Below are 27486 nucleotides of genomic sequence, written 5' to 3' on the forward strand. Positions count from 1 at the left end.
CTGCAAATTGTAATCGCATGCACACCTTTGCACGTATTCAAGAAAGTGCAGTTTTCTAGGGAAAGGGTCCATTCAATAGCTTTTATGAAATTCTCAAAAGGTTCTTGTCTCAAAAGATTGAGTCACAAATTGGGGTGGAGGTGGAGAAAGACATTTGTTTTCCTGTGAAGTTGTACTTATTCTCATAAATGATGATAAATGAATGATTTGTTTTAATTAAAAGTAGTATATTTGCAAATTGATACCTGTCACTTTCTGAATTCATTCAACAAATATTTATGGAGCATCTCCTATGTCCCAGGAACTGTTTTACATGCCAGGGATATAAGCTCAAGAACAAAACTGACCAAATATCCCACTTGTCAAGGGGTTTACAAATATATAATATAAAAACAAATATGTAAGTAGAATAAATACACAGAATTTCAAGTATTGGTAAGAAATCAGTGGCCAGATCTCTCAAGTTTTCTAATTTATTCAACGACCATTTCTGCTGCTCATAGACTGAGTTTTTTACTAATGATAATACTTTTCATTCATATCATCTTGAGTTGGTTCTTTTTATTAGATGTACTGTTTACCTCTGTCTGAGGATATATTAATGATGCTATTCTAAATTTTTTATACTGTTTATTTTTGAGAGAGAGAGAGAGACAGAGAGAGTGAGAGACAGAGTGCAAGTTGGGGAGGGGCAGAGAGAGAGGGAGACACAGAATCTGAAGCAGGCTCCAGGCTCTGAGCTTCAGCACAGAGCCCAGTGCAGGGCTTGAACCCATGGACTGCAACCTGAGCCGAAGTCGGATGCTTAACCGACTGAGCCACGCAGGTGCCCCATTAATGTTGGTATTCTCAAATCCTTTTGTGTTTTCTCTGTTAACTGTGTCATCGGACTATAAGCTGTTATATTTGTTTTTTATTTTCTGTCCTGAATAGAATTGGCTTTCTCACTCCATTTGGTCATTCCTGAGTGCAATTTATCTTTGTAGTTGAGATTTGACTTGCTTCTGTTTTCTGGTCCTAAGGAAGAGGTGAAATGAACCACGGGGCTTGTTATTGGTGACAGGTCCCCCTGAGAGTTAAAGAAGAGGTGGGAGGTGACTTCTAATGGCTAGTCAGAGTGTATACCCTTCCTCCAGGGTTCTGGGACCCTGCCCCCTTCTAACACCAATGGCTCCTGCCTGGAAGAAAACACCCTTTGCTGCCAGATCCAAGGAGGAAGGATGCGGGGTTGATGTGCTGTCCTTGGTCCTACTGCAGTATCCCAGCTAATCACCCTGTAGGTGGCTCCAAGGCATTTCTGGTGGGGAGTGTTTGTAGAGCTCATTTATTCCCTTGGCTTTGAGCTAAGGTTGTGGATTTTCTAATTGTATCTTTTCTAATCATTCTTAGGGACTTTGGTGGAGTTTGGAGTTTGGTAGAGACTTGGCCTGTTTCAATCTGCCAGCTTGAACTAGCACAACCTCTTAGGAAGACAATTTTGTACCCCTGTTAAATCCTGGAGAAACTTAGGCAAATGTGTACTAGGATATAAACAGAAAAATGTTCAAAGCAGCACTGTTTATAATAACTAAAAATTAGAAAAATCTAGTATCCACCAACAGTATAATGAACAAATAGTGTTACACGGGTATTTACTCTATACTTATTAAACTGAGCATTTATGTTCTGTGCATTTTATGCACATTTTTAGTTCTCACAGATATTTTTTAGTTGGGGAAAAAATTAGATGGCTTTACTTGTAGCACTGATATGGTTATAAATAGGGCTTCCACAATAAAATTTGGGAAAAGAGAGGAGGAAGTGGCAGTTCTGTCCATGTTTTTGCCACTCAGGGCTGGGTTCTAACAGATTTTGTGATCCAGAGAGTAGGCATTAAATGTACATTTTGGTGTGAAGAGTAGATAGGTGTGTGTGTGTGTGTGTGTGTGTGTGAGAGAGAGAGAGAGAGAGAGAGAGAGAGAGAGAGAGAGACAAAGGAGTATGTGAGAAGAAAAGATTTGAATCAAACAGCAGAGATCACCATCCCTACATTAAATAAGAATTAGTGTATTTGGTGGCACCATTACCCAGGTTTCTCTCACATCTAGCGGTCCTGTGTAGCCAATAGTTGTAGTTATTTTGCATTTTGACCGAGAAATGACCTTTTCATTTTGCAGAATTCTCCGTGACAATTATCTGACCGAATTACGTAAAGACACATTTGAAGGCCTGCTATCCCTCCAGTATTTGTAAGTTAATCAGTTCATCATTTATTATGAGTTTTTAGTTATATTATTTATTAAAATATACAGGGTTCAAATTAGATAATTGCAACAATTTCTTCTAACAGTAGAATTCTATAATTCTCTATAGTGGAATTCTATAATTCTCTCTATTAAATTCTATAACTCTGTAAGTCTGTGGGGACCCAGCCCATCTCTAGCATTAAATACCTCCTATGCACTTTCAACTTTTTAATTTTATAGACAAGATGTAGGAAAAAGCCCTTCAGTTGTAGAGGAAAAGGGGTCATGAAGTCTGAGCAATTATGGACACCCATATGAACCTTGTTATGTAAGTGTTCATATACCATCTGCTTTTATTTATATTTATTATTTATGGCCCATGGATCAAATCCTGTGTATGGTCTGTCTTGATACAACCTATGAGTTCAGAATGATTTTCGTGTGCTTAAAGGGCTGTAAAAGAGAAAAGAAGAGAAAGAAACAGAGAATATGTGACAGAGACCGTATATGGCCTGCAAAGCCTAAAATATTTACTGTCTGGCCTTTACAGAAAAGGTTTGAAAAAGTTGGCTTAGTAAAATGAGAGGAATTGAAGTTAACCTCAAATTGTCACCTACAAGACAAGAAAATATAGAACACTTACATTAATTTGAATGCCATTAACCCAGAATTTTTAAATAATTTAATCTAAATTAAATATTTGAATATTAAATATTTAACTAAGCAGGTGAATTATGTAAGCAGTATTACCAAGTACATATTAAATTATCAAGAGAACAGATTAAGGATTTCAGTGTGGGAAATTGTATTAGTTTATTTTTTTATTATTATGTTTTATGTAATTTATTGTTAAGTTAGCTAACATACAATGTGCTCTTGGCTTCAGGAGTAGATTCCTGTGATCCGTGTGGAACTTCTTATGCCACCATAAAAATAGATGTTTAAAATGATGGTTAAGGGGTTGGGGCTCCTGGGTGGCTCAGTTGGTTGGGCGTCCGACTTTGGCTCAGGTCGTGATCTCACAGTTTGTGGGTTCGAGCCCCGTGTCGGGCTCTGTGCTGACAGCTCAGAGCCCGGAGCCTGTTTCAGATTCTGTCTCCCTCTCTCTCCGCCCCTCCCTCACTCATGCTCTGTCTCTGTCTCTCTCAAAAACAAATAAACATTAAAAAAATGATGGCTAAGGGGCACGTGGCTGTCTCAGTCATTAGAGTCTGCAACTCTTGATCTCGAGGTTGTAGGTTAGAGCCCCACGTTAGGTATAGAGATTACTTAAAAAAAATGAAATCTTTAAAAATATAATGATGGTTAAGTGGTATAGTTAGAAATGTTTACACTAAACAAACATCAGAAATGCCTCTAACTTCGCTAATTACAGAACAAACATCTCTCCAGCCTCATTGTCAAGGAAGAAATGTTTGCATATATCTCTGTACATTAGACATGCAGAGATACTAATGTTCTTTGCTATGGAGGTTCAGTGTTTATTCTTTGTCCATGCCATCTAAAGCTGTGTATTTCATTAATCCTTTTTTAAAAATTTTTTTAATGTTTATTTATTTTTGAGAGAGAGAGAGAGAGACAGAGTATGAGCAGGGTAGGCACAGAGAGAGAGGGAGACACAGAATCCGAAGCGGGCTTCAGTCTCTGAGCTGTAGGCCCAGAGCCCGATGCGGGGCTCGAATTCATGAGCAGTGAGATCATGACCTGAACCGAACGAAGTCAGATGCTCAATCGACTAAGCCATCCAGGCGCCCCTCATTAATCCTTATTAATGATGTGCTTTAGAAAATAGATTCTTCTTGCAAATGTGGAAGGCTTAAGGGTAGTGAGTAAAAAGAATCTCATATGACACTAAAAATAGTCCTTCAAATTATCAAACCTTCCAAGTGTTAGGGGACAACCACTTTGTATTGGTCTTCTTGGCTACCTCTGCCATCTGGGCTCCAAACGTTACAAACACAGTTTGGAGAAAAACAAAAGAGACAAACTGCGCAATGGGTTGGGCCTTTCATTATTTCTACTCTGAGGTACTTTGTAAGCCAATTATTTCATGTCAGGTGAAGTGTTCTCATTCATTCATTCAAAAAAAAATGTGAATCAAAACCTGAAACAGAAAGTGACAGGCCCTATGCCCAGTACCGTAGGCACGCAGATGGTTAAGGCAGGCTTGCCACCCTTGTAGGAACTCATGATTTCACAGGGAAAATAAACAGAAGCTTAAACCATAACGCATAAGCACTAAATGGATGATGAAGCACTGACAAAGTGCAGAAGAGGGAGCCACAAAGTCGTAAAACCACATTTCTTTTCAGTCATTTTGCTCCTTCTACTCACTACCCAGCTGTTAATTTATTTTATAAATATTTGAGTTTGTTCTTTGTCCATGCATCAGGTTTAAACACAGTAGACAACGCAGATGAGCAAGACTAGTCCATACTTTCATGGAGTTTATGCCCAGAGGAAATGGAATGCCAGAATAACTATATTAAGAAGGAATTGGGGCACCTGCCCGGCTGAGTCAGTAGAGCACGTGACTCTTGATCTCAGGGTCGTGAGTTCAAGCCCCAGGTTGGGCATGGAGTCTACTTTAAAAAATTAAAAGAAGGAGAAGAAGGAGGAGGAGGAGAGGGGGAGGGGAAGAAATGGATTTGGGCAATGAGAAGTACAAGTTGTTTTTGGAACAGAGAAGAGGGGGGAAGACTTCCAGTTGGATCAGGGAAGTTACTAGAGAAATGCTGTTTGAACAGAACCTTGAATGGCTATGACGTATCATCAGATAGACATCTTGGGAAGAATATGCTTGCAAAATAGAGTGAGTGAAAGGCAAAATGCAGGAGAAATTTCTTTGGTATCTGTAGAGTAGGAAACTAGAGCCGGATTTAGGATTTTGAAGGCCTTGGATAATATGCCAGGCTACCGTGTTATCACAGCAGTGCTCTAGGACAAACTTTAGACTGCACCAGGGTCACTTGGAGGCCTTGTCAGAACACAGGTTCCACCTCCACAGTTCCTGATTCACTCAGTCCAGAGTAGAGCTGAGAATTTGCATCTTGAGGAAGTTCCCAAGTGCCTCTGATATTTGAGAGCCACTCCTGGAGAATTAATCTGGTGACTGTGTGCAGTATAGATTAGGATGGGAGAGACCAGAGATGAAAATGCCAGTCAGAAGATGGTGGTCCCCATGTAGGTGGAAAGTGAGGGACTCGGCTGAAATCAACGGAAATAAGAGGGTCAACCATAATCCAGAATGGGTGTTTCCAAATAAAAGTCCAGTACCATGTTGTTTTTTTGTTGGCCCCACTTGCAGCTGAAGCAATTGATAAATTCATAGACCGTTTAGGCAACGTACAACCAAAAATAAATTTCTATGAATATGATAATATAATTCTGAGTTCGTTCAAAGTCAGGTATTGATTAGAGGAGTCACTTCTTTTCAAGTTAAACGAAAAGGTATCTATTGACTTGGTGTCAAGAAATAGAACTAAACCAGGAAGGTGTGCTAATGGGAGAATATCCCTTTTAATATTAGCAATTATATGTGGAGATCACCACTTTGAGCTCACAATTTAGAAATTGATGAGGCCACAAAAAGTCATTTAATCAATTCTTCTGCTCTCAGGAAAGATTACTTCCAAGATCTATCAAGATCTATAATTGTATATTTTATGTATGAAGATCACAAAGGTGAGACTCTTAAGAAAGGGGAGGACAGGGTTAGGGGCTCTGGAAGGTACAAATAACAATTCCTAATACTCAGAGTTTAGCCAAAAGCTACTTATTCAATACTACCATCCTACTAATTAGATATCTTATAGCTAATTGAGGCAATGTTTTCCTTTTCCTTTTCCTAGAGATTTATCCTGCAATAAAATACAATCTATTGAAAGACGTACATTTGAATCACTACCTTTTTTGAAGTTTGTGTAAGTTACAAATATAATTTCATTATATTTGGAATTTGTATTAAACTTAATTGTAAACCTCTTTGTTATTCATTTTGAATGAATGAAACTTTATTAGTCGAAAGCTACTAAAATTATGTAGCAAATCTTTTTTGTCTGTGGCAAAGTGTGGTGTGAGAGTTATTATAGAGATCAGAGTGAATCGTTCTAGAGCAGCAGTTCTCTGCCAGGGTGATTTTGCATCCAGGTGACACTTGGTAGTGTCTAGAGACATTTTTGATTGTCAGACTGTAGATGTGCTCCTGGCATCTAGTGGGTGGAGGCCAGGGCTGCTGTCACACCCTACAGTTCACAGGGCAGCACCCCCCCCCCCATAACAAAGATTATCCAACCATAAATCTCAACAGTGCTAAAGTTGTGAAACATTTTTCTAGAGAAATAAACTTACTTCTCTAGAAAAGAATACTTACTTAACACAAGTATTTATTGAGCATTTACTGATTTGTATCTAATGCACCACATGTATAAACATGAAAGTATAAATCTTTCATGCAAATATTTTTTTAAAAAGGCAAGTATCTTTCATAGTGAGATTTCTTTAGTGTATGGAGAGAGTATTTTGGTTATGTTTCATTATCGAGAAATTAGAATCACTGCCAAAGGATAAATATTCTAAAAGAATATCTTTTTTTTCTCTTCGTTTGTGTCTTGTTTTTGTGTGTGTGTGTGTGTCTGTGTAGAAATCTTGGTTGCAATTTACTCACCGAACTGAGCTTTGGAACATTTCAGGCCTGGCATGGAATGCCGTTTTTACACAAGCTGTAAGTGAAATAGAAAATGAATACATGTAAAAAAAAAAAAAAACTACATATAAAAATATCATACAGTGATTGGTTAGGTGTGTGTTAATAAACCCAGTATGAATTCTGGAAAGTAGGTCTTAAAATCCATTTTTTTTTCAAATGAGGAAACTAAGGTACAAAGAGGCCAAGAGACTTGTCTTAACTCCTAAATGGCACTCTCTGCCCTCCCTCGTACCCAGCTTTGTGTGGGCGATGAAAGCCCCAAGCAAGTAACACCCAAGTCAGTATTATCATGGGAATTCGTGACAGTGATGCTTCCCCAAGGTGTGCATGGTCCTTGAAATCCACTTTTGAATTTAACTTTGATTCCTGCTCATGTGCAAGTTTCCTATGCAAAAGAGAACTTCAAAGAACTAAGTTTAGCACAGAGTTCTCCAGGCAGCAAAAGGTGTGGGTGCTTCTTCAGCCATCAGGAAAGCAGAAAGAACTCCTGAATGCCTGCCACAGGGCACTGCTCTCCATGTGTTTTCTTTCCTGACCACTCTTCAGTTAAGAAGTGTGTTTTTCCCTTTCAGCCGGAAAATTCTGTGATTTCTCTGTAAAAAAGCAAATCATACTGGACATGTTCAGTGGCCTGAGGGGGATTTTTAGACTCAAGGTTGAAGACCCTCCTCTAAAGCAGACGCTGGAAAAGACTGTCTTACTGTCTTGTGGTTCAGAAATCTGATTTCACAACTTATCTTCCGTTAGATGAAAGTGTTTACGGTGTGTCCGGAGCTGGAGTAAGTTCCTGCGGGTGCCCAAGAGCAGGGGCCTCCTCTCTCCTCTCATTAATTTGCTGATGCCTAACCTGGGGAAAGAATACTGAGGGTCAGTTTTTTGTTTTGCCAGCATGCCAGAGAACGGGCTCATTGAGTTTCTCCACCAAGAGGTTTTAGTGGTGTCAATATAATGTCTTAAAACTCACCACCTCTACTAAGCATCTTATAACACCAAGAGCCTCTTCGAAGAATCTGAATTTCATAGTTATGTAGGCAATACAGGACGAAATAGGGTGGAATCCGTTGATAACAATGAATGAATTCATTGAAAAACACTCAGTGCCACGCGCACTCTATGTCGACAATGTACTAAGTCCTGGGGGTACACAGAATACACAGGGACTGTCCCCAAGAATCTTTCATACTGGAAGGAGAAAAAGATGGCCGTTGATGGGAAAACGTATGTGAGCCATGCTGGCATCAGTGCAGCAGGGTAACGAGCTAGGGGGTGACAAAGTAGGGGATGGTTGTGGAATAGAAAAGATTTGTCGTGGACAAGGCAACAACTTGCTTGTGTTGAGTTTCCACGTTCATCTTGATGAAGTTTTGGGGAGATGGTGGGGAGTCGGGAGCCGACGCTCAAGAAAGAATTCTTGAACGTGTCTTTGGTGCAAAAAGGTGATTTTATTAAAGCACAGGGAGAGGACCGTGGGCAGAAAGAACTGCGCTGGGGTTGTGAAGAGTGACAGGTTATATGCTATGGAATTGGGAGGTAAAGTCAAAAGGGAAGTCTCCAGAGGGACTGTGATATGTGAAAGAGGACTCCTAAGATACCAGAGGCCTTGCTGTTGTCAAGCTAAGGTTGTTTTCCCCTCTAGCAAAGCATTAAGACAGTAGGGAGTTCCTGGAGAAATATTTTATTTGCCTGTATCTGTCAAGTATCTGTCAATAGGCTGCAGGTTATAAGGAAATTTAATTTTACCTGAGATTTCCTTCTTGCCTTTGTTCCCCATATCACTATGGAGGGGTGATGTTGGGGCTCCAGGAAGCTGATTCTGTAAGTTTCTGGAGATTAGGCTATTGATAAGATTGCCTTTTTCTTGTAATTTACTAAGATATTTGTAAACTGATGGAAACTCCTATCTTGCCCGACTGAGATCTCTATCAGTTAACCATTTGTTTTCTTTCCTTTCCTTTGCCCTCGAGCAGCCAGAATCACACATATCCCACCTGGGGCGGGGGCATGTGCTAACTTGTATTTTGCCCTCAACTTGCCTCATGCTCCCTCATCAATCTTACATGACAGAAAAAGGTAATTAAAGAACCAGAGCTAGCTGGTATTGAGAATAAATTAATACTCACGTCATGTGTGTTATGCCCAGAATTCGTGATCCCCAAATACCGCCAGGGAGCCGAGTCCGATGTAAAAGCAAAAGAGCCTTTATTCGAGCTTAGCTCGAGCTCAATCCCCTACCTGCACTGATGCAGCGGTGAGATACCGGGGAGAGAGAGCCAGTTTCAAAAGGACCAAGGTTCTATGGGGGCCTAGGGGCAGTTGGTGAGGTAATGGCTGTGGCCTCAGCCGATTGGCTGGGGAAGGGCCCTGGGGGAAGGGTCCGAGTTCTGTTAGCAGGTGGGGGGGGGGGGTTACTCAAGGGGAGGAGGTGTGGTCAAGGTGAAGGACACAGAACAAGATGGAGTCAGCCGGCGTAGGCCCGCCCTTTCAATGTGGTTTGAATAGAGCTGTACTACTAAAACGAATTCACAGTTAACTTCCAAAAAATTATCACAGTACAGTAAGTGTGTATTGGAGGTTGGGCTCCTTGTTTGGGGCCAAACTTTTCTTTTCTTTTTTATTTTTAACGTTTCTTTATTTATTCTGAGAGAAAGAGAGCATGCGCAAGGGAGATGCCATCCCGTGAATTCAGTCACGTTGTTACCTACGTGACTTATTACTGGGGTGTTTATAAGTTGAAACACTATTTTCTCCAGCATTAAATAAGTTTGTAAACCTTTTGGGCCCCAGCTGAGGTGGATTTATCTTGAACTGACTGAAGCTTAAACTTCAGGTCTTCTCACTTACGTAGGCCCCTTCCGAAGTCTCGGGAGGGACCCTCGCAGTTCCTGTACGCATAATTTTGCATGTTTTGATGAGGCAGGATTTCCCAAAGTAGATGAGGTTCAGACCCTACAAGGCCTCGATTCACCCCTGGGTTTCAGGTAATTCTATCTCAGTAAGTTTTTTGAATGAAGCCTCTTAAGTTATTGATAAACACTGAGTGAACACGTTAGCGGTGTGGTAAAGTCTATTTTGAATCTGAAACCCACCTCAAAGCCATGCCAAGAGTTTATTAATAAGGTACCACTTTTTGAATGGTAGTAATAATCCTATTTCTTTCAGATGAAATCAGGAATGAAATATATTATGGAAAACCAACAGTGGTTGATAATCCTAAATGTTAAGGATACTTTTTTTTTTTTCCTGACTTTAAAGTGCTTCTCCTTCATTCACCTACACAGGTCCAGACCGATGGCTTATTTTAAAAAATTCACTTCATTGCTTCTAACAGTACGAGCTCCATGAGTTTAGGAGCTGAAGGGCTCTACGATGTAGAAAGGCTGTACCTTATCGGGATAGAGCACACTCACATGCTGGCTCGTCTGTGGCGCATCAGTGTTGTGCCAAGAACATAAGCTCTAAGGGAGAATGAGGAAAATCTAAGCCTTACCCCTTTTGAATTATTGTTGAGAATCTCGTTGCGGTAGGTGTGGCCACCCTCTGAAGGCAGAGTCGAGCCGCAGTCACAGAGACGCCCTAACGCTCCCCCAGTCAACCGCCATCTGCTTCCTTTTAGACGGCTGCGTGCCCACACAAGCTTACACACTTCAGGATATTGTCGTCGCTTTTCGGTGTGTCCCGGAAATCCTGGCGGCTTCTTCTCAGAGTCAGAAAGGCATCAACGTTAAGGATGAAGATGGCACCTCAGGGCTGTCCTTTTGGGGTGATTTAGGGTAACTTTTATTAGTTCCCGTGTGTGGTAGTTCAGAAGCTTTGCGATAGTCATACCCCACTGTTACTTGTCTTCTCCCAGCTGCATCGGATTCTTCCCACGTGTATGCCAAGGCATCTTCTTTCTCTGGGAAGCTGGTAGTTGCTGGTAGTTGCTCCTCCGCCCCATATCATTTCTTTAATACCTACCTCTGCTAGGTATTTACTGCGCCCCGGCACTACGCTAAGACCTTTCGCTTGTGCTGCAAGTAAGACGGTGCGTCTTAAACTCTTAGAACAGAGCCTGGCACGTGGGAAATGCTCCGGACGTGGCCCCTCACACGGCACTTCATTTTCGGTTTTCCAGCAACTCTTGTGATACAGGGAGTGTCATCCTCATTTCGGGGATGAGGAAGTTGAAACTCAGAGACATCGGCTGACTTGCCTAGCTTCACACTGTCAGTAAGTGACAGCACCACTTAAGAAGCTTCGCGAGTAATACAATTCCGCATTCCCCGGCACTAGGTAGGACCTGAATGACAACCGGCCTTTTGGGCGTCGTCCCTTGGAGTCAGCTTCTCACTGGAATAGGACCTTTCGAGCAGGGAGCTCCTTTTCCCTATGCTTCGGGAGCTCCTGGCCATGCCACCCATGGGCATCCCCAGGCTTCCTGCTCACCGCCTGGTGCAAACATCACATCGTCACTGCTAGGCACCCACTCTGTGCCCAGCCTTATGCTAGGTGCTTTGCACATGCTCTTTCCTTTAATCCTCAAGTTGCCTTATGAGGTAAATGCTGCTAAAAAGACTCGGAGACGTTCGTTACTTAAGTCCCTTCACCAGGAAGCGACAGCCAGAATTCAGACCTAGGTCTGCCTGATTCCGGGGCCCTTGCTTCTTGGGCTGTTCCTCACTGCCAGAAACTCCTCTTCAAGGCTGTTCTCAGAACTTGCATTAAAACAGGGGCTCACCATTTCAGATTCTTTAGGCTTCGCCCCTCCCCCCGCCCAACCCCTGAGAAAGGATCTACGTGATGCCGTTAGATGTCTTGTATTGAGGAGCTTCGCATGGGGAGTCATGTTCTCATGGCTCATGGACCTATGTAGATGAATAAAGGAAAGGGGTTATTCTATCCCCAAGTACTTCAAACATGCTGGAATAGGGTCTAGATCACTCTACTTATTTCTTCAACTGCTTTCCTCCAAGGAGCCAGTTTTCCCTCCATGCCTTGGGATTCCAGCATAGAGAGTTTGGAGTTTGTCCTATTTGAAATGTATTTTCACTGCCTGCTTTGGACGTTTTTTCAGCCAAAGCTGTTAGGATTTCAGTACATTCAGGACAGTGGTGACAAGCTTCAGTCCTCAAGTCTTCTCTGTCTCCTCAGTGAGTAGAAAGGAAACGTAGCCCATCTGTCTGGACCTCTGTAGAAGAATTTGGAGAAAAAAAAAATAACACGTAAGAAATGTTCCCTTATTTTGTGAGCTACCTTTAGTCTGTCCCGTTGCTCTGCAACAGAAAGCTTTTGCAAAAATACTTGAGTTTTCCTCTTCAAATAAGATAGAGTTTTTTAAAAAACAAAAAGATATCTAGAACAGTATTTCTTCAACTTTGATTATGAGACAGTCTTTGAGGATAACTGTTGTTATGTTTTACTCCCATAAAGATAAGCCCACGAATATCCAAAAGCCAATAGACTGAGTCAGCACACGTTTTATCTGTAAAATGAGGGAATTGAACGGAAATGGAGATGATCTCTAGCGCAGCGTCCACCGTTCGTGTTCGTTCGTATCGCAGTCTGTGGAAAAACAATTGCTGTCGGTCCAGCAGATGTAACCTGTCAGGTCAGTTCTCATTCTCCCCTTGGCTCAGGCACAATAGCTCCAGGAAGAGAAGGCGGCACTAAAGACAGGAGGAAATAGGATAATTTGGAGTGGCCTGTATTTTGTTTTCACTACACATAAACACAGGGCATTCATCTCAGCAGGAGGGCTGCCTGGGTAAGAGGAAGCACCGAGCCGATGGGTATAAGGCCATGGGTGAGCTACCAGGAAAGAGGGGGGGGGACAGTGGGGGTAGAGCACTGAGATAGTTGGGGGGAAGGATAACAAACTACTAAACTGTTTTGGCTGCATAATTCTTCATAGTCTTTCTTAATAGGGAGCCGGGGGTGGAGGGTGGGGGGGGGCGGGGGGGGGGGAAGCAGTGGGCAGGGGAAGACACACACGTGGAAGAGGTTACTTGCACAGAGCCCACCAGTAAGCTTGTAGGTATTAATGCCATTTTTATTTTTTCAAAGCCAAAGGACATTCAGAGCCTCAAGGTTGAGGAACTGTGTTTAACCAGACATGTGACACTCACGTTCTTTCTCTTCATAACATTGTCTGACTGGATATTAACTAGTGTTACGCAAACCCGACATGTTAATGGGCCCGAAAAAACGTAGAAGAATGGGCTGGAATAGGAAGAATAGGGGAGTTTCCAAGGCAAGAACAAAAATGCATGGCTCCCAGCCGCACCGCTAACTCCCTCTGACCTCCGTTGTGGAAGAGTTTGAATCTTCGCTCCCCTTTTCTCCACCTACTAACATGTTTGATCTTCTGGCAACTGGTTCTCTATTTATCACAACATGGTTCTTTTTTTTTTTTTTTTCAAATTGAGATATAGTCCGCCTAATAGAATATGCAACATTATAAAGTATATAGTCCAATGGTATACTTTGATAGACAATAATCACTGCTAATTCCAGAACATTGTCATCGCCCCCCTCGAAAGAAATACCATACCCATCAGCCTTTACTCCCCATTCTCCCTTCCTCCCAGGCCCCTGGCAACAACTAATTTACCTTCTGCCCCTATGGATTTGCCTATTCTGGACATTTCATAGAAATGTGTGTCTAGTTTCTTTCACATAGCTTGTTGGCTTCAAGATTTATCCGGTTGTAGCATGTTTCAGTACTTCATTCTTTTTTTTAATGTTGATTTCTTTTTGAAAGAGAGTGCACACACAAGCGGGGAAGGGCCGGAGAGAGAGAGGGGGACAGAGGATCCAAAACCACAGAGCCTGATGTAGAGCTCGAACTCATGAACTGTGAGATGACGACCTGAGCCAAAGTCAGATGCTTAACCGACTGAGCCACCCAGGTGCTCCAATCACATTTTGTTCATCCATTCATGAGTTATTGGACATTTGGATTATTTTGACTTTTTGGCTATTATGAATAATGCTGCTGTGAGTATTCATGTACAAGTTTTTGTGTGGTCATATGTTTTTAATTCTCTTGGGTACATACCTAAGAGTGGAATTGCTGGGTCATGTAGTAACTCTATATTTAACCCTTTTGAGGAACTGCCACACTGTTTTCCACAGCGACTACACCATTTTACATTCCCACCAATGTATGAAGATTCTGGTTTCCCCAAATCTTGCTACCACTTATCACTGTCTCTCTGTTCGATCATAGCCATCTTAGTGAGTGTAGAGTAGTATCTCATTGTAGCTTTGATTTATATTTCCCTAATGACCTAAGACATTGAGCATCTTTTCATGTGCTTATTGGCCATTCATGTATTTTCTTTGGCGAAATGTCTCTTCAAATCCTTTACCCATTTAAACATTTGATTATTTGTCTTTTTACTGAGTTTTAAGAGTTCCTTATATATTCTGGATATTCTGGATACTAGACTTGTATCAGACATATGATAGTTGTGGGTTGTTTTTTTATTTTTAAATAAAGTCCAGTTTATCTATTTTTCCTTTGGTTTGTTGTGCTTTTTGTGTCATGTCTAAGAAACTGTTGCCTAAATCCAAGGTCATAAAGATTTCTCTCCTGAGAGTTTTATAGCTTGAGCTCTTCCATTTAGGTCTTTGACTCATTTTGAGTTAATATTTATATATGGCGTGAAGTGTAGGAATCCAACTACATTATTTTGTATGGGGATATACGGTTGTCCCAGCATCATTTGAAAAGACTGGTCTTCCCACATTGAATGGTGTTGGCAGCCTTGTTGAAAATCAGTGAGCCATAAATGTGAGGATTTATTCCTGGACTGTCAGTTCTGTTCCATCAACTTACATGTCTGTTCTTATGCCAGTACCACACCGTGATTACTGTAGTTTTGAAGTAGGTTTTGAAACCAGGGCGTGTGAGTCTTCCCATTTTGTTGTTCTTTGTCAAAATCGTTTTGGAGCACCTGGGTAGCTCAGTTGGTTAAGTGGCCGGCTCTTGATTTCAGCTCAGGTCAGGACCTCATCGTTTGTGAGATGGAACCCCGTGTTGCAATCTGCACTGACAGCATGGAGCCTGCTTGGGATGCTCCCTCTCCTTCTCCCTCTGCCCCTCCCCTGCTCACACTTTTCCCCAGTCACACTCGCTCATGTTTGCTCTTCTGCACGGGTGTGTATGCTCGCTGTCTCTCAAAATGAATAGATAAACTTTTTTTTTTTTTAAAGATCATTTTGGCTATTCTCGGTCCCTTGAATTCACATACAGATTTTAGAATTAGCTTGCCAGTTTTTGGAAAGAAGTCGGTTGGGGTTTTGATAGGGATTATACTGAAACCACAGTTCAATTTGGGGTATAGTGCCATTTTAACAATATTTTCTTCTGATCCGTGAACATGGCATATCTTTACATTTATTTCAATCTTCTTTAATTTCTTTCAACAACGTTTTGTGGTTTTTAGTGTGATTCTTGCACTTCTTTGGTTAAATGTTTTCCTAAGTATTTTGTTCTTTTGAGTACTGTTATACATGGAATTGTTTTCCTAATTTCATTTTTGGAATAGTCATTGCTGATGTATAGAAATAAAGCTAATTTTTACATATTGATCTTGTGTCCTGTAACCTTGCTGAACTCATTTATTAGTGCTAAGGTTTTTTTTCTACATTCCGAGGAATATGTCTTGTGGTCTCCTAGTTACCCGGGAAGATGTTGGAGCATTTCAAAGTCCCTATGGACATCTCATTTCTCAGCTTTTTCCTTTTAGGCTTTTTGTTTAGGCTATTTTTTGTCTTGTTTTCAATTGCCTCACATAGCTGCCAGATTAAAACATTTATCTATAATTGTTTTCAAAAAATGCCCCTTGGGAAGAGGCTATTTTAGCACTGTGCAGTTCTCAGTGAGGTCAAGGGCAAGGCTTTCAAGTGAAGTTTTTTAGGGACCCCACTAGACAGGTAGAACAATGACAGTTTGTTCCTTGGGAATGAGGCTTTAAGGAACTTCAGCTCCATTTTGTTCCCCTGGGATGTGGGCAATTTTTAAGGCTACCATCAGGATGGAGAGCAGAGGTTGAGGACAAGTTAAAACCACAGAGCTCACTGTTCTTATAGAAATTAGTAATTTTTTCTTTAATAAATGCTCTCGGGTTGCTGCAAGCCCATTGGTTAAAATTTCCAAAGTTCTGAGAAAGTTGATTTTGACCATTTTTGCTAGTTTTTGTTGTTGTTGTTGTTGTTGTTGCTTTTACGGAAGGATGAATTTTCAGACGTCCTTCCTTTCTCATTTTCACTGATTCACCTGTAACAGGGCTTTAAAATCTCTAAAGTCTCAGGGCACCTGGGTGGCTCAGTTAACTGCCTGACTCTTGATTTCGGCTCAGGTCATGATCTTGCGGTCATGGGATCAAGCCCCATGTCAGGCTGTGTGCACTGGGCATGGAGCCTGCTTGGGATTCTCTCTCTCTCTCTCTCTCTCTCTCTCTCTCTCTCTCTCTCTCTCTCTCTTCCTCTGCCTCTCCTTCACTCATACTCTTGTACTCTCTCTCTCTCAAAAAATAGAATAAAAAAATAAAAAATGAAATCTCTAAAGTCTCAATGATCACAGGCTAATTAAATACTTAATCATGGGAGATGATTAGAGGAAAGGAATAAAAATAGAAAATGTAATTCTTAGAGAAGCTCTCCCAGATGGAGAGATGAAGTTCAGCAAAGTGTTTCTATATTTAATGCTCTCAAAGTTAAGTTTAAGGTAACGGCTATTTTAAACCCCCTTTTTTTTCATACAAGTTAAATACAGGCTTTGGAGTCAGAACTGAGTTCAGATTCCAGCTCTGCTTCTTGACTGGCTTGACAAACTGGGACAAATTATACAACCTCTCTGTACTTCAGTTTCCTCACTTGTAAAATGGGGTAGTGATGTATCTATCACATAAGGTTACTGTGAGGTTTAAATGTGAAATGCTGATCACAGATGCCCTATAGCTCAATAGTATTGGTTGTGATGATTATCCTTATAATTTTGCAAAAGTACAGTGATGATTCTTGAGCAGAGTCAACCTAAAGGCAGATTTTCTTTTCTTTCTTCCTGTTTCCTTCACTTTATTTTTGCTGTAAAGAACTGAGAAGAAAATCTACTCAGCATTTTGGAATAAAAACTTGTGTCAAGCAGTGACAAAATGTTATTTATTCAACAAGCCTTCACTAAGTACCTAGTAAATAACAAGCACTCTGTCAGGCACAGGGACAAAAATGACAATAGAGTATGGTCCCTGCCCTCAAGGAGCTGGCAGTCCAGGAGATGGATAAGGAAACGGGATCATATGCCACCTAACAAAGGCTGTCATAGGAGAATACACATGGTGGGGGTATAGCTTTCACCATTTCCTCTTAGATTAATCCCTTTGTCTTTGGCCCCCAAACTGAGGAATTGGTCCTATTTTTGTCTTTAACCGGGTGTTTTAAACTGTGGAATTTTTTACATTTCTAGAGATAAAGGAAAAGCACCTAGAATTATAGAGGACACTAGAAACAGTCTTTCCTACAGAGCCTGACTATCCTACCAGCATAGTCACTTCTAGGATTTTCAGCCCAAAAAGTTCTTTGGCATATCTTTGCTTTGCTGTCCACGTAAAAAAAAAAAAAATTTTTTTTTCCTCTTTCTGTTCTCCACTTTATCGTCCAGAGAGCTGGGTAGTTCCCAAAGGAAGAGTGCTTTACAGAATCTAAGGGTGACTTATAGGCAAAGGCAGAAAATGATTAGTTTTCACCTTCCAGTTCCATACCCCCAAAATGAACATAAACTTTCATGGTAGTCATTACTGGAAATGCAGATAATTTTAATTCCATTGCATTTTTCAGAATTATCAGTCATAACCCTCTGTCAACTGTTGAAGATTCCTATCTTTTTAAGTTGCCAGCATTAAAATATTTGTAAGTATTGCAACAATCTCATGGCTCGTGAGATGATTTCTGATCTTTTTTGTTGTCATCAAAAGATTCAGTATTTGCGTTTTGGTTAAAACGTCGTAATTTAAATTTTAACTGGGTTATTGAAATAAGCATTATTAGCAAAGAAAAAACGTATATGGGCAAGATAGCCTGCAGAGGAAGGAGTAGTATTGAAGAACACATAACAGACATGGGACTTGTAGATGTAGGTAGAAATACCATTTATCTCAAAGTGGAAAGTGGAGTAAAGTGTATATTAAAAGAAAAAAAGGCTAATCAAGAGAGGTGGATGCAATTGAGAATGAAAATGAGGATAAGAGTAAAAAGGATTGTACTGTTGAGCACCAAGGTGATTAATTTGATGATGCACATAAAATGTCTTCATTGGGAGCTTTCTGAAATTATTGTCCATAGCAAGAAAACTCTTGAGCTGACTTGACAAAGAAGCCAGAATTGAAGTAATCACATGTTGTTAAGTATCTTTTTAGGTACAGAATTTTTATCCTTGGGTTCAAATCACGCATGTTTGGGCTTTCTCCTTCAGAGACATGGGATCAACACAGGTGTCACTTACAACAGTTGAGAGCATCCTCATGATGACCCTTGAATTGGAAACACTGTAAGTTGATTTTTCTTATGTGTATTTTCACTTAGTTGTTTATTTAGATTTGTTTTATTGTTTTCTTAAGTCAGATTTATTGAGGTATAAAATTTACTCTTTTTAAGCATACAGTTTGATGAGTTTTGACAAACGTGTAGTTATGTAACCACCACCACATTTGAGACGTAGAACATTTCTGTCACCCCAAAAGGCCCCTATGTGCCTTTGCAGCCAATCCCCTTTTCTCACCACCAGCCCTGGCAACCACCAACATAATTTTTGTCCCTATAGTTTTGCCTTTTCCACAGTGTCTTATAAATGAAATCATACAAGGGGCACCTGGGTGGCTCAGGCAGTTAAGCGTCCGACTTCAGCTCAGGTCATGATCTGGCGGTCTGTGAGTTCAAGCCCTGCATCGGACTCTGTCCTGACAGCTCAGAGCCTGGAGCCTGCTTCGGATTCTGTGTCTCCCTGTCTCTCTACCCCTTCCCCATTTGCACTCCATCTCTCTCTCTCTCTCAAAAATAAATGAACATTAAAAAAAATAATAAATGAAATCATACAGTATGCAGTCTTCTGTGATTGGTTCCTTTCAGCATAATCCTTTTGAGATTCATCCATGTTTTTTTTTTTAACTTTCTTAACGTTTATTTATTTTTGAGAAACAGAGAGCTAAGCAGGAGAGGGGCAGAGAGAGAGAGAGAGAGAGAGAGAGAGAGAGAGAGAGAGACAGAACCCGAAGCAGGCTCCAGGCTCTGTCAGCGCAGAGCCCAATACAGGGCATGAACCTGCGGAACATGAGATCATGGCCTGAGCCAAAGTCGGTCACTTATCTGACTGAGCCACCCAGGCACCCCAGAGACTCATCCATGTTTTTGCACATGTCAGTAGTTCATTTCCTTTTTATTGCCGAGTAGTATTGCAGTTGTGAGGATATACCAGTTTGTTTATGCATTCATCAGTTAATGGGCATTTGAGTTGTTTCTAGCTTTTTGGCCTTTATGAATAAAGTTGCTTAAAACACTTACATGCAGGTCTTCGTATGAGCATATGTTTTCATTGGGGGAGGGGGGCAGGTGGTAAAATACCTAATGGCAGGATTGCTACATCATATGCTAAGTGTATATTTAACTTTTTAAGAAACTGCTTACCTGTTTTCTAAAGTGGATGTACCATTTTGCATTCCAGCCAGCAGTATATGAGATCTTCTATCTATCCTTTCTTCTAAGGTCTTTATCTATTTTTCGTAAGGTGAATGTTGGCCTTAAGATTGAGTTGGGAAGTATTCCCCTCTCTTCAATTCTCTAGTACAGTTTGTGCAGAATTGGCATTATTTTTTCCTTAAATGTTTGCTAGAATTCACCAGTGAAGCCATGTGGGCTTGAAGCTTTCTTTGTGAGAAAGTGTTAAACTACAGATTTTATTTTTGTAATAGTGCTACTTAAATTACATACTTTATTTTTTTGAGTAGTTCATGTCTTTCAGGGAATCTATTTCATCTTGAAGTTATTGACATAAAGTATTTTATAACATTCCCTTATTATCCTTTTAGTATCTGTAGAATTGTAGTGATGTCATTCCTCTCATTTTTGATATTGATAATTTGTGTCTTCTCTTGTCTTTTCTTGATAAATCTGGCCAGAAGTTTATCAGTTTTACTTATCTTCTCTAAAAAGTGCCTTTTCATTACACTGACTTCTCTATTTTTGTTTTCCTTTTTAAAAATTTCTGCTTTGATCTTTATCATTCCACTTTCTCTCCTTACTCAGTGATGAATTTCCTTTTCTTTTTCTAGTTTCTTAAAAGTGGACCCTGGGGAAGATGAATACTATATGAGCAACATCCCACATGTTGACATGTTGTGTTTTCAGTTTCAGTTGGTACAAAATAGTTTCTAATATCCATTTTGACTTATTTGACCAATAGGGTTACTTAGGAGTGTGTTGGTTAGTTTCTAAATATTTGGAGATTTTACAGATCTGTTAATTTGTTATTTAATTCCATTGTGGTCACAGAACAATATGCTGGATGACTGAAATCCTTTTAAATTTATTGAGGCTTGTTTTATAGCCAATGAATTCTGGTAATAGATGAGAATATGGTCTATTTTGATAAATATTATGTGTCCACTTGAAAAAAAATATGTAGTCTGCTGATTTGGTGTGGAGTATTCTATAAATGTCAACTAGGTCAAGTAGGTTGGTAGTATTTTTCAAGTCTGATGTATCATTACTCATTTTCTATATATTTTTTCTGTCAATTATTGAGAGAGGGATATTGAAATCTCCAACTATAATTGTGTACTTATGTGTCTCTCTTTCCTATTCTCCTTAATATATTTGGAAGTTCTGTTATCAGATACATAAATTTTTAAGTTATGTCTTTTCTAATAGTTGACATTTCTATCACAATGGAATAACCTCATTTATCCCTGGTAATATCTTTGCTTTGAAATTGACTTTGTCCTATAGTAAATATAGCCACTCAAGGTTTCGTTTGATTAGTGTTAGCAAGGCATAATTTCTTCCATATTTTTAACCTACTTATATCTTTGTATTGAAGATGAATCTTATAGACAGCATATAGTTGGCTTTTGCTTTTTTATCCAGTATGACAACTCTATCTTTTAATTAGGTGATTATACCATTTATATTTAATGTAATTATTTACATGATTACATTTAAAGCTACTGTCTACTCTTTTCTATGTATCCCATCTGTTCTTTGTTTCTTTTCTTTTTCTTTTTCTTCCTGCTCTTGGGTTGATTTAGTACGTTTTATTATTTTTTGGTGGGGGGATAAATAGTTACAACTCAGGTTTTGTTATTTTAGTAGCTGTTTAATGGTTTGTAGTGTTCATGTTTAACTTATCACAGTCTATCTTCAAATGATATTATATGATTTCATGAATAGTATAAGAACCTTACAATAAATAGTGTACTTCGATGGTTCCCCTCCTGACCTTTGTGCTATTGTTTTCATACATTTTACTTTTAGCACACCATATTATTTTTTTTTGTTTGTTTAAATAGTCAATTATCTTTTTTTATTTTTGTATTTTTGAGAGAGACAGAGTGCAAGTGGGGGAGGGGCAGAGAGAGAGGGAGACACAGAATCTGAAGCAGGCTCCAGGCTCTGAGCTGTAGACACAGACAGAGCCTGATGTGGGGCCTGAAATCACAGACTATGAGATCATGACCTGAGCTGAAGTCAGATGCTTAACTGACTGAGCCACCTGGGTGCCCCTCAATCATCTCTTTTATTGAAGTATATATAGATCATGTAATATGAAATTAGTTTCAGGTGTACAACACAGTGAACTTTTATATACATTATGAAATGCTCACAACACAGTGATCAATTATATACATTATGAAATGCTCACCACAATAAGTATATTACAGTATTATTGACTATATTCCCTATGCTGTACTTTTCATCTGGTGACTTATTTATTTTATAACTGCAAGTTTGTACCTCTTAACCCTTTTCACTCATTTTGTCCATATCCCCAGTTTGTTCTCCATATTTACAAGTGTTTTCTCTTTTTTGTTGTTGTTTATTCATTCATTTGGTTTTTTGTTTATTTTTTGTTTATTTTTTACCTTGTTTTATTTTTTATTTTTTAAAATTTACATCCAAATTAGTTAGCATATAGTGCAACAATGATTTCAGGAGTAGATTCCTTAGTGCCCCTTACCCATTTAGCCCATCCCCCCTCCCACAACCCCTCCAGTAACCCTCTGTTTGTTTTCCATATTTATGAGTCTCTTCTGTTTTGTCCCCCTCCCTGTTCTTCTATTATTTTTGTTTCCCTTCCCTATGTTCATCTGTTTTGTCTCTTAAAGTCCTCATATGAGTGAAGTGATACGATTTTTGTCTTTCACTGACTAATTTCACTTAGCGTAATACCCTCCAGTTCCATCCATGTAGTTGCAAACGGCAAGATTTCATTCTTTTTGATTGCCAAGTAATACTCCATTGTATATATATACCACATCTTTCATCCATTCATCCATCAATGGACATTTGGGCTCTTTCCATACTTTGGCTATTGTTGATAGTGCTGCTATAAACATTGGGTGCACATGCCCCTTCAAATCAGCATTTTTGTATCCTTTGGTTAAATGCCTAGTAGTACAATTGCTGGGTTGTAGGGTAGTTCTATTTTTAACTTTTTAAAAACCTCCATACTGTTTTCCAGAGTGGCTACAGCAGTTTGCATTCCCACCAGCAGTGCAGAAGGGTTCCCCTTTCTCCACATCTGTTGTTTCCTGAGTTATTAATTTTAGCCATTCTGACACATGTGAGGTCGTATCTCATTGTGATTTTGATTTGTATTTCCTTGATGATGAGTGATATTGAGCATCTTTTCATGTGTCTGTTAGCCTTCTGGATGTCTTCTTTGAAAAACTGTCTATTCATGTCTTCTGCCCTTTTCTTAACTGGATTATGTATTTGATTTTTTTGGGTGTTGAGTCCTCTATATATTTTGGATACTAGCCCTTTATCAGATTATGTCATTTGCAAATATGTTCTCCCATTTCATCAGTTGCCTTTTAATTTTGTTGATTGTTTCCTTTGCTGTACAGCTTTTTATCTTTTTTTAATGGATGTTTGTTTTTGAGAGAGAGAGCACAAGAGTGGGGTAGGGGCAGAGAGTGAGGGAGACAGAGGATCTGAGCAGGCTCCGCACTGTCAACAGAGAGTCGATGCGGAGCTCGAACTCACAAACCGTGAGATGATGACCTGAGCTGAAGTCAGAAGCTTAACCGACTGAGACACCCAGGTGCCCCAGAAGGTTTTTATCTTGATGAGGTCCCAATAATTCATTTTAAAAAATGTTTGTTTGTTTGTGTGTTTGTTTATGTTTATTTTTGAGAGAGAGAGACAGAGTGCAAGCAGGGGAGGGGCAGAGAGAGAGAGAGGGAGACACAGCATCTGAAACAGGCTCCAGGCTCCAAGCTCTCAGCACAGAGCCTGACACGGGGCTCAGACTCACGAACTGTAAGATCATGATCTGAGCCAAGTCAGATACTTAACCAACTGAGCCACCCAGGTGCCCCTATTAATTAATTAATTAAGAACATGGACACACACATACATGTATGCATGGGGGGGGGGAGCAGAGAGAGAGGGAGAGAGAGAATCTCAAGTGGAGAGAGAATCCTGATGCAGAGTTCAATCCACGACCCTGAGATCACGACCTGAGCCAACACCAAGAGTCAGGCATTCAACCCGCTAAGCCACCCAGGCACTCCTCAGTAGTTCATTTGTACTTTTGTTTCCCTTGCCTCTGGAGACATGTCTAGTAAGAAGTTGCTTTAGCTGAGATCAAAGAGGTTTCTGCCTGTGTTCTCCTCTAGGATTTTGATGGTTTCCTGTCTCACATTTAGGTCTTTCATCCATTTTGAATTTATTTTTGTGTATGGTGTAAAAAAGTGGTTTAGTTTCATTCTTCTGCATGTTACGGTCCAGTTTTCCCAACACCATTTATTGCAAAGACTATCTTTTTTCCATTGGATATTCTGCTTTATCGAAGATTAGTTGACCGTGTATTTGTGGCTCCATTTCTCGGTTCTCTATTCTATTCTATTGATCTATGTGTCTGTTTTTGTGCAGTACCACACTGTCTTGATGATTCCAGCTTTGTAATACAGTTTGAAGTCCAGAATCATGATGCCTCCAGCTTTGTTTGTTTGTTTTTTCCCAACATTATAATTCGGGGTCTTTTCTTGTTCCATACAACTTTTAGAATTGTTTGTTCTCGCTCTGTGAAAAATACTGGTGTTTGATAGGGATTGAATTGAATGTGTAGCTTGCTTTGAGTAGTATAGACATTTTAACAATATTTGTTCTTCCAATCCTTGAGCATGGGATGTTTTTCCATTTCTTTCTGTCTTCTTCAATTTATTTTCATAAGCATTCTATTGTTTTCAGCATACAGATCTTTTACCTCTTTGATTAGGTTTATTCCTAGGTATCTTACGGTTTTTGGTGTATTTTTTTTTAATTTTAGAGACAGAGTGTACAAGTTGGGGAGAGGGGCAGAGGAGAGAGAGAGAGAGAGAGAGAGAGAGAGAGAGAGAGAATCTTAAGAGAATCTTAATCTAATCCATGCTGAGCGTGGAGCCTGACACAGGGCTCGATCTCACGACCCTGAGATCCTGAGCCGAAATCAAGAGTAGGATGCTTCATTGACTTAGCCCATCCAGGCACCCCTTGTTTGTTTGTTTGTTTTTTTCTGAGATTCTACATATAAGTGAAATCATATAGTGAAATGATATACATACATATAGTGAAGTGAAATCATAACCTATATAGTTACCAGTTCTAATGTTCTTCATTCCTTTGTGTGGATCCACATTTCCGTCTGCTATCCTTTTCCTTCTGCTTAAAAATACTTTCTTTAGGGGCACCTGGGTGGCTCAGTCAGTTAAGCATCCAACTCTTGATTTTGGCTCAGGTCATAATCTCACAGTTTGTGAGCTCAATTCCCGCATTGGGCTTTGCCTGGGATTCTCTGTCTCCTCAGTGCTCTTTCCCCCTTGCACACGCATACTGCACGTGCCCTCTCTCTCTGTCTCTCAAATAAACATTTAAAAAAATACTTCCTTTGGCATTCCTACAGTGTAAGCCTGCTAATGATGAATTCTTCCAGCTCTTGTATGTCTCAGATAGTCTTTATCTTGCTTTTATTTTTGAAAGCTTTGGGTATAGAATTCTAGCTTGATAGCTATTTGGTCCCCCTCTCCTTTTCACTGCCTGAAAGATGTTGCCCCACCGAGTTCTGGCTTACATTATTGCCAACAAGAAATATGTTGTCATTGTTATATCTTCGTTGCTCTGTGTGTCATGAGTGGTTTTGTTCCTTTGGCTGCTTTTAAGATTTGCTCTTTATCGCTGGCTTTGACCAGTTTGATTATCATGTGCCGTGGTGTAGTTTTATCCGTGTTGAATGGATTAAACTAAACATGTAGTTTAATCCATGTTGTGCTCAGAGTTCATTGACCTTCCTGGATTTGTGAGTTTATAGGGTTTACTTATTTGGAAATGTGGGGGCTATTAGTTTTTCAAATTTTTTTTATATCTCCTCTCCTTCGTGGACTCTAAGTATACATATATTAGGCCACTTGAAGTTGTTGCACAATTCATTGAGTTAAGTAGAGGCATGGGGTTTTTTCCATATATGAAATACTGTTATAATAACTTTTTTAAATGTCCTTGTCTGCTAATTGTAGCATTTGTGTAGATTATGGATTAGTTTTTGATTGATTGCTTTTTTAAAAAAAAAATTTAACATTTATTTATTTTTAAGACACAGAGAGTGATCAGGGAAGGGGTAGAGAGAGAGGAAGATAAATCTGAAGCAGGTTCCAGGCTCCGAGCTCTCAGCACAGAGCCTGATGTGGGGCTCAAACCCATGAACCACGAGATTATGACCTGAGCCAAAGTTGATTGCTTTTTATCCTCAGTATGGGCCATATTTCAGATTTATTCAAACTCTTAGAAGTCTACCCTCTTTCTGTGTGCTCTCAACCCAAAGTGAGACTTTTGGCTTGGAAGGAGTTACCTGTGTATTAAACTACTGATCAGTGTCACCCAGTTCTAATCTCTATCTCATTCTAAGGGTACCATACCCCATGTCATCCTTACCTTTCTGTTGGGCACCTCTGTCCTTCTATCTGTGTATTTATAATATTCAAGAGCAGCAGTTGGCCAACTGGTCCCTACCCAACCATCCAGGCCATGTGCCTCAAGAATTCCTTTTTGCACAGCCCTGTGATGACTTTGGCCCGCCTCTTCTACCTACTCAAGTAACTCCTTTACCACTAATTTAATTGTCTGTGTTTCCATTTGTAGGATTTTACCTAGCCGTATGGCCTGCTGTCTCTGCCAATTTAAAAATACTGTTGAGGTTGTCTGTAAGACAGTCAAGCTACATTGTGACAGTGCATGTCTGACAAATGGCACACGTTGTGGTAAGTCCTAATTGCCTGATGATAAATTTGTAAATTTTTATTTTATTTGTGGTTTAACTTTTATTTTTAATCAACAATGATAATTTTGTTTAATGTTTATTCATTTTTGAGAGAGAGAGCATTCACGTGTGTGAGCTGGGAGGGGGCAGAGAGTGAGTGAGGGGGACAGAGAATCCGAAGCAGGCTCTACACTGACAGCAGCAAGCCCCATGCGGGGCTGAACTGTGATATCATGACCTGAGCCAAAGTCGGATGCTTAACTGACTGGGCCACCCAGGCACCCTAACAATGGTAAATTTTTAAACTAATGATGTCATTGCCTTATTTTTACTCATTCAGAGTTCAGATCCCTAAATTTCTAAGAACTATTCCTTTGTTAAAAGTCAGATTCTCAGTTACATTATTAAGTCAACTACCCCAAAATGAAAACCTGTTCACATAGTGCATCACAGTTTATAAGCTGATTTTACGTGCGTTAGGTCTCAGGTGCCCTTTGTCTTATAGGACAGGTGGAGATACCTTTTTGTTTATTTTGTTGTTTTTATAAGTGTGTAAGAGTACAAGTGATGCTGATTTCTGAAAAAGTTTTATTTGGAGCCTCTGTGTTTCTGTTCCCTAACCAGAAGCTGCTACCCAACCGTTCTAACGGGTGAGAGGGCTCTTCTATTCTTGGGCTGTCCAACTCTTGTTCTGAATCTTAAGCTTTTCTATCCAAAACACAGGTGCTTTTAGGTATTTTTCTGTTCTTAGGTTTTATTGGCACTAACTTGGTGACTTCCAAAATGTGCTTTTGCACCTGGATAGCTTGAATATGGGTCCCTGTCAATGGTCTAGGGCACAGCATAAATTACACTTTGCTACTTCTATAAGTAGTGTTGCTTATTTTCCAAAACAATGTTTTACCAATTATCTTACTCCCTTCTCCCTTAGAGGTGGGCAGAATAGGCATTTTTTTTTTTATCTCCTTTGACAGGCGAGGAAAAATGAGATCAGAGGTGCCTTAGCCTAGCACTCGAGTCTCCTCTCCCGTTTTGGGCGCTCCGCCAGCCCGCTGCTCCTC

At 39.9% G+C, this 27486-nt stretch overlaps 3 long non-coding RNA genes across 12 annotated transcripts; 2 read left to right on the forward strand and 1 right to left on the reverse strand.

Moving 5' to 3' along the window:
* The first annotated feature begins 1614 nt into the window (after window positions 1–1614).
* Window positions 1615–26460, forward strand: LOC131497783 (uncharacterized). 7 transcript variants are annotated; one of them, XR_009255146.1, is made up of 10 exons: window positions 1883–2228; window positions 6077–6148; window positions 6868–6948; window positions 10212–10453; window positions 10547–10601; window positions 11987–12134; window positions 12343–12520; window positions 17755–17826; window positions 18389–18463; window positions 26308–26458. It is a non-coding gene; the product is annotated as an uncharacterized LOC131497783 (long non-coding RNA). The 7 variants fall into 7 exon arrangements; XR_009255143.1 differs by having other exon boundaries at window positions 1615–2228; window positions 10547–12134; window positions 26308–26460; XR_009255141.1 differs by having other exon boundaries at window positions 1890–2228; window positions 10212–10601; window positions 26308–26457.
* On the reverse strand, window positions 2559–9284 carry LOC131497787 (uncharacterized). 4 transcript variants are annotated; one of them, XR_009255152.1, is made up of 4 exons: window positions 9166–9284; window positions 7635–7775; window positions 6892–6946; window positions 2559–2838 (listed from the first exon to the last, which is right to left on the reverse strand). It is a non-coding gene; the product is annotated as an uncharacterized LOC131497787 (long non-coding RNA). The 4 variants fall into 4 exon arrangements; XR_009255154.1 differs by lacking the exon at window positions 9166–9284 and adding an exon at window positions 8674–8724; XR_009255153.1 differs by lacking the exon at window positions 9166–9284 and having other exon boundaries at window positions 2559–2678; window positions 7635–8400.
* On the forward strand, window positions 12529–15507 carry LOC131497792 (uncharacterized). The gene is made up of 2 exons (XR_009255159.1): window positions 12529–12715; window positions 12976–15507. It is a non-coding gene; the product is annotated as an uncharacterized LOC131497792 (long non-coding RNA).
* Window positions 26461–27486: the final 1026 nt, after the last annotated feature.

Source organism: Neofelis nebulosa, chromosome 16 (assembly GCF_028018385.1).
Source record: "Neofelis nebulosa isolate mNeoNeb1 chromosome 16, mNeoNeb1.pri, whole genome shotgun sequence".
In the NCBI taxonomy this organism is placed as follows: domain Eukaryota; kingdom Metazoa; phylum Chordata; class Mammalia; order Carnivora; family Felidae; genus Neofelis; species Neofelis nebulosa.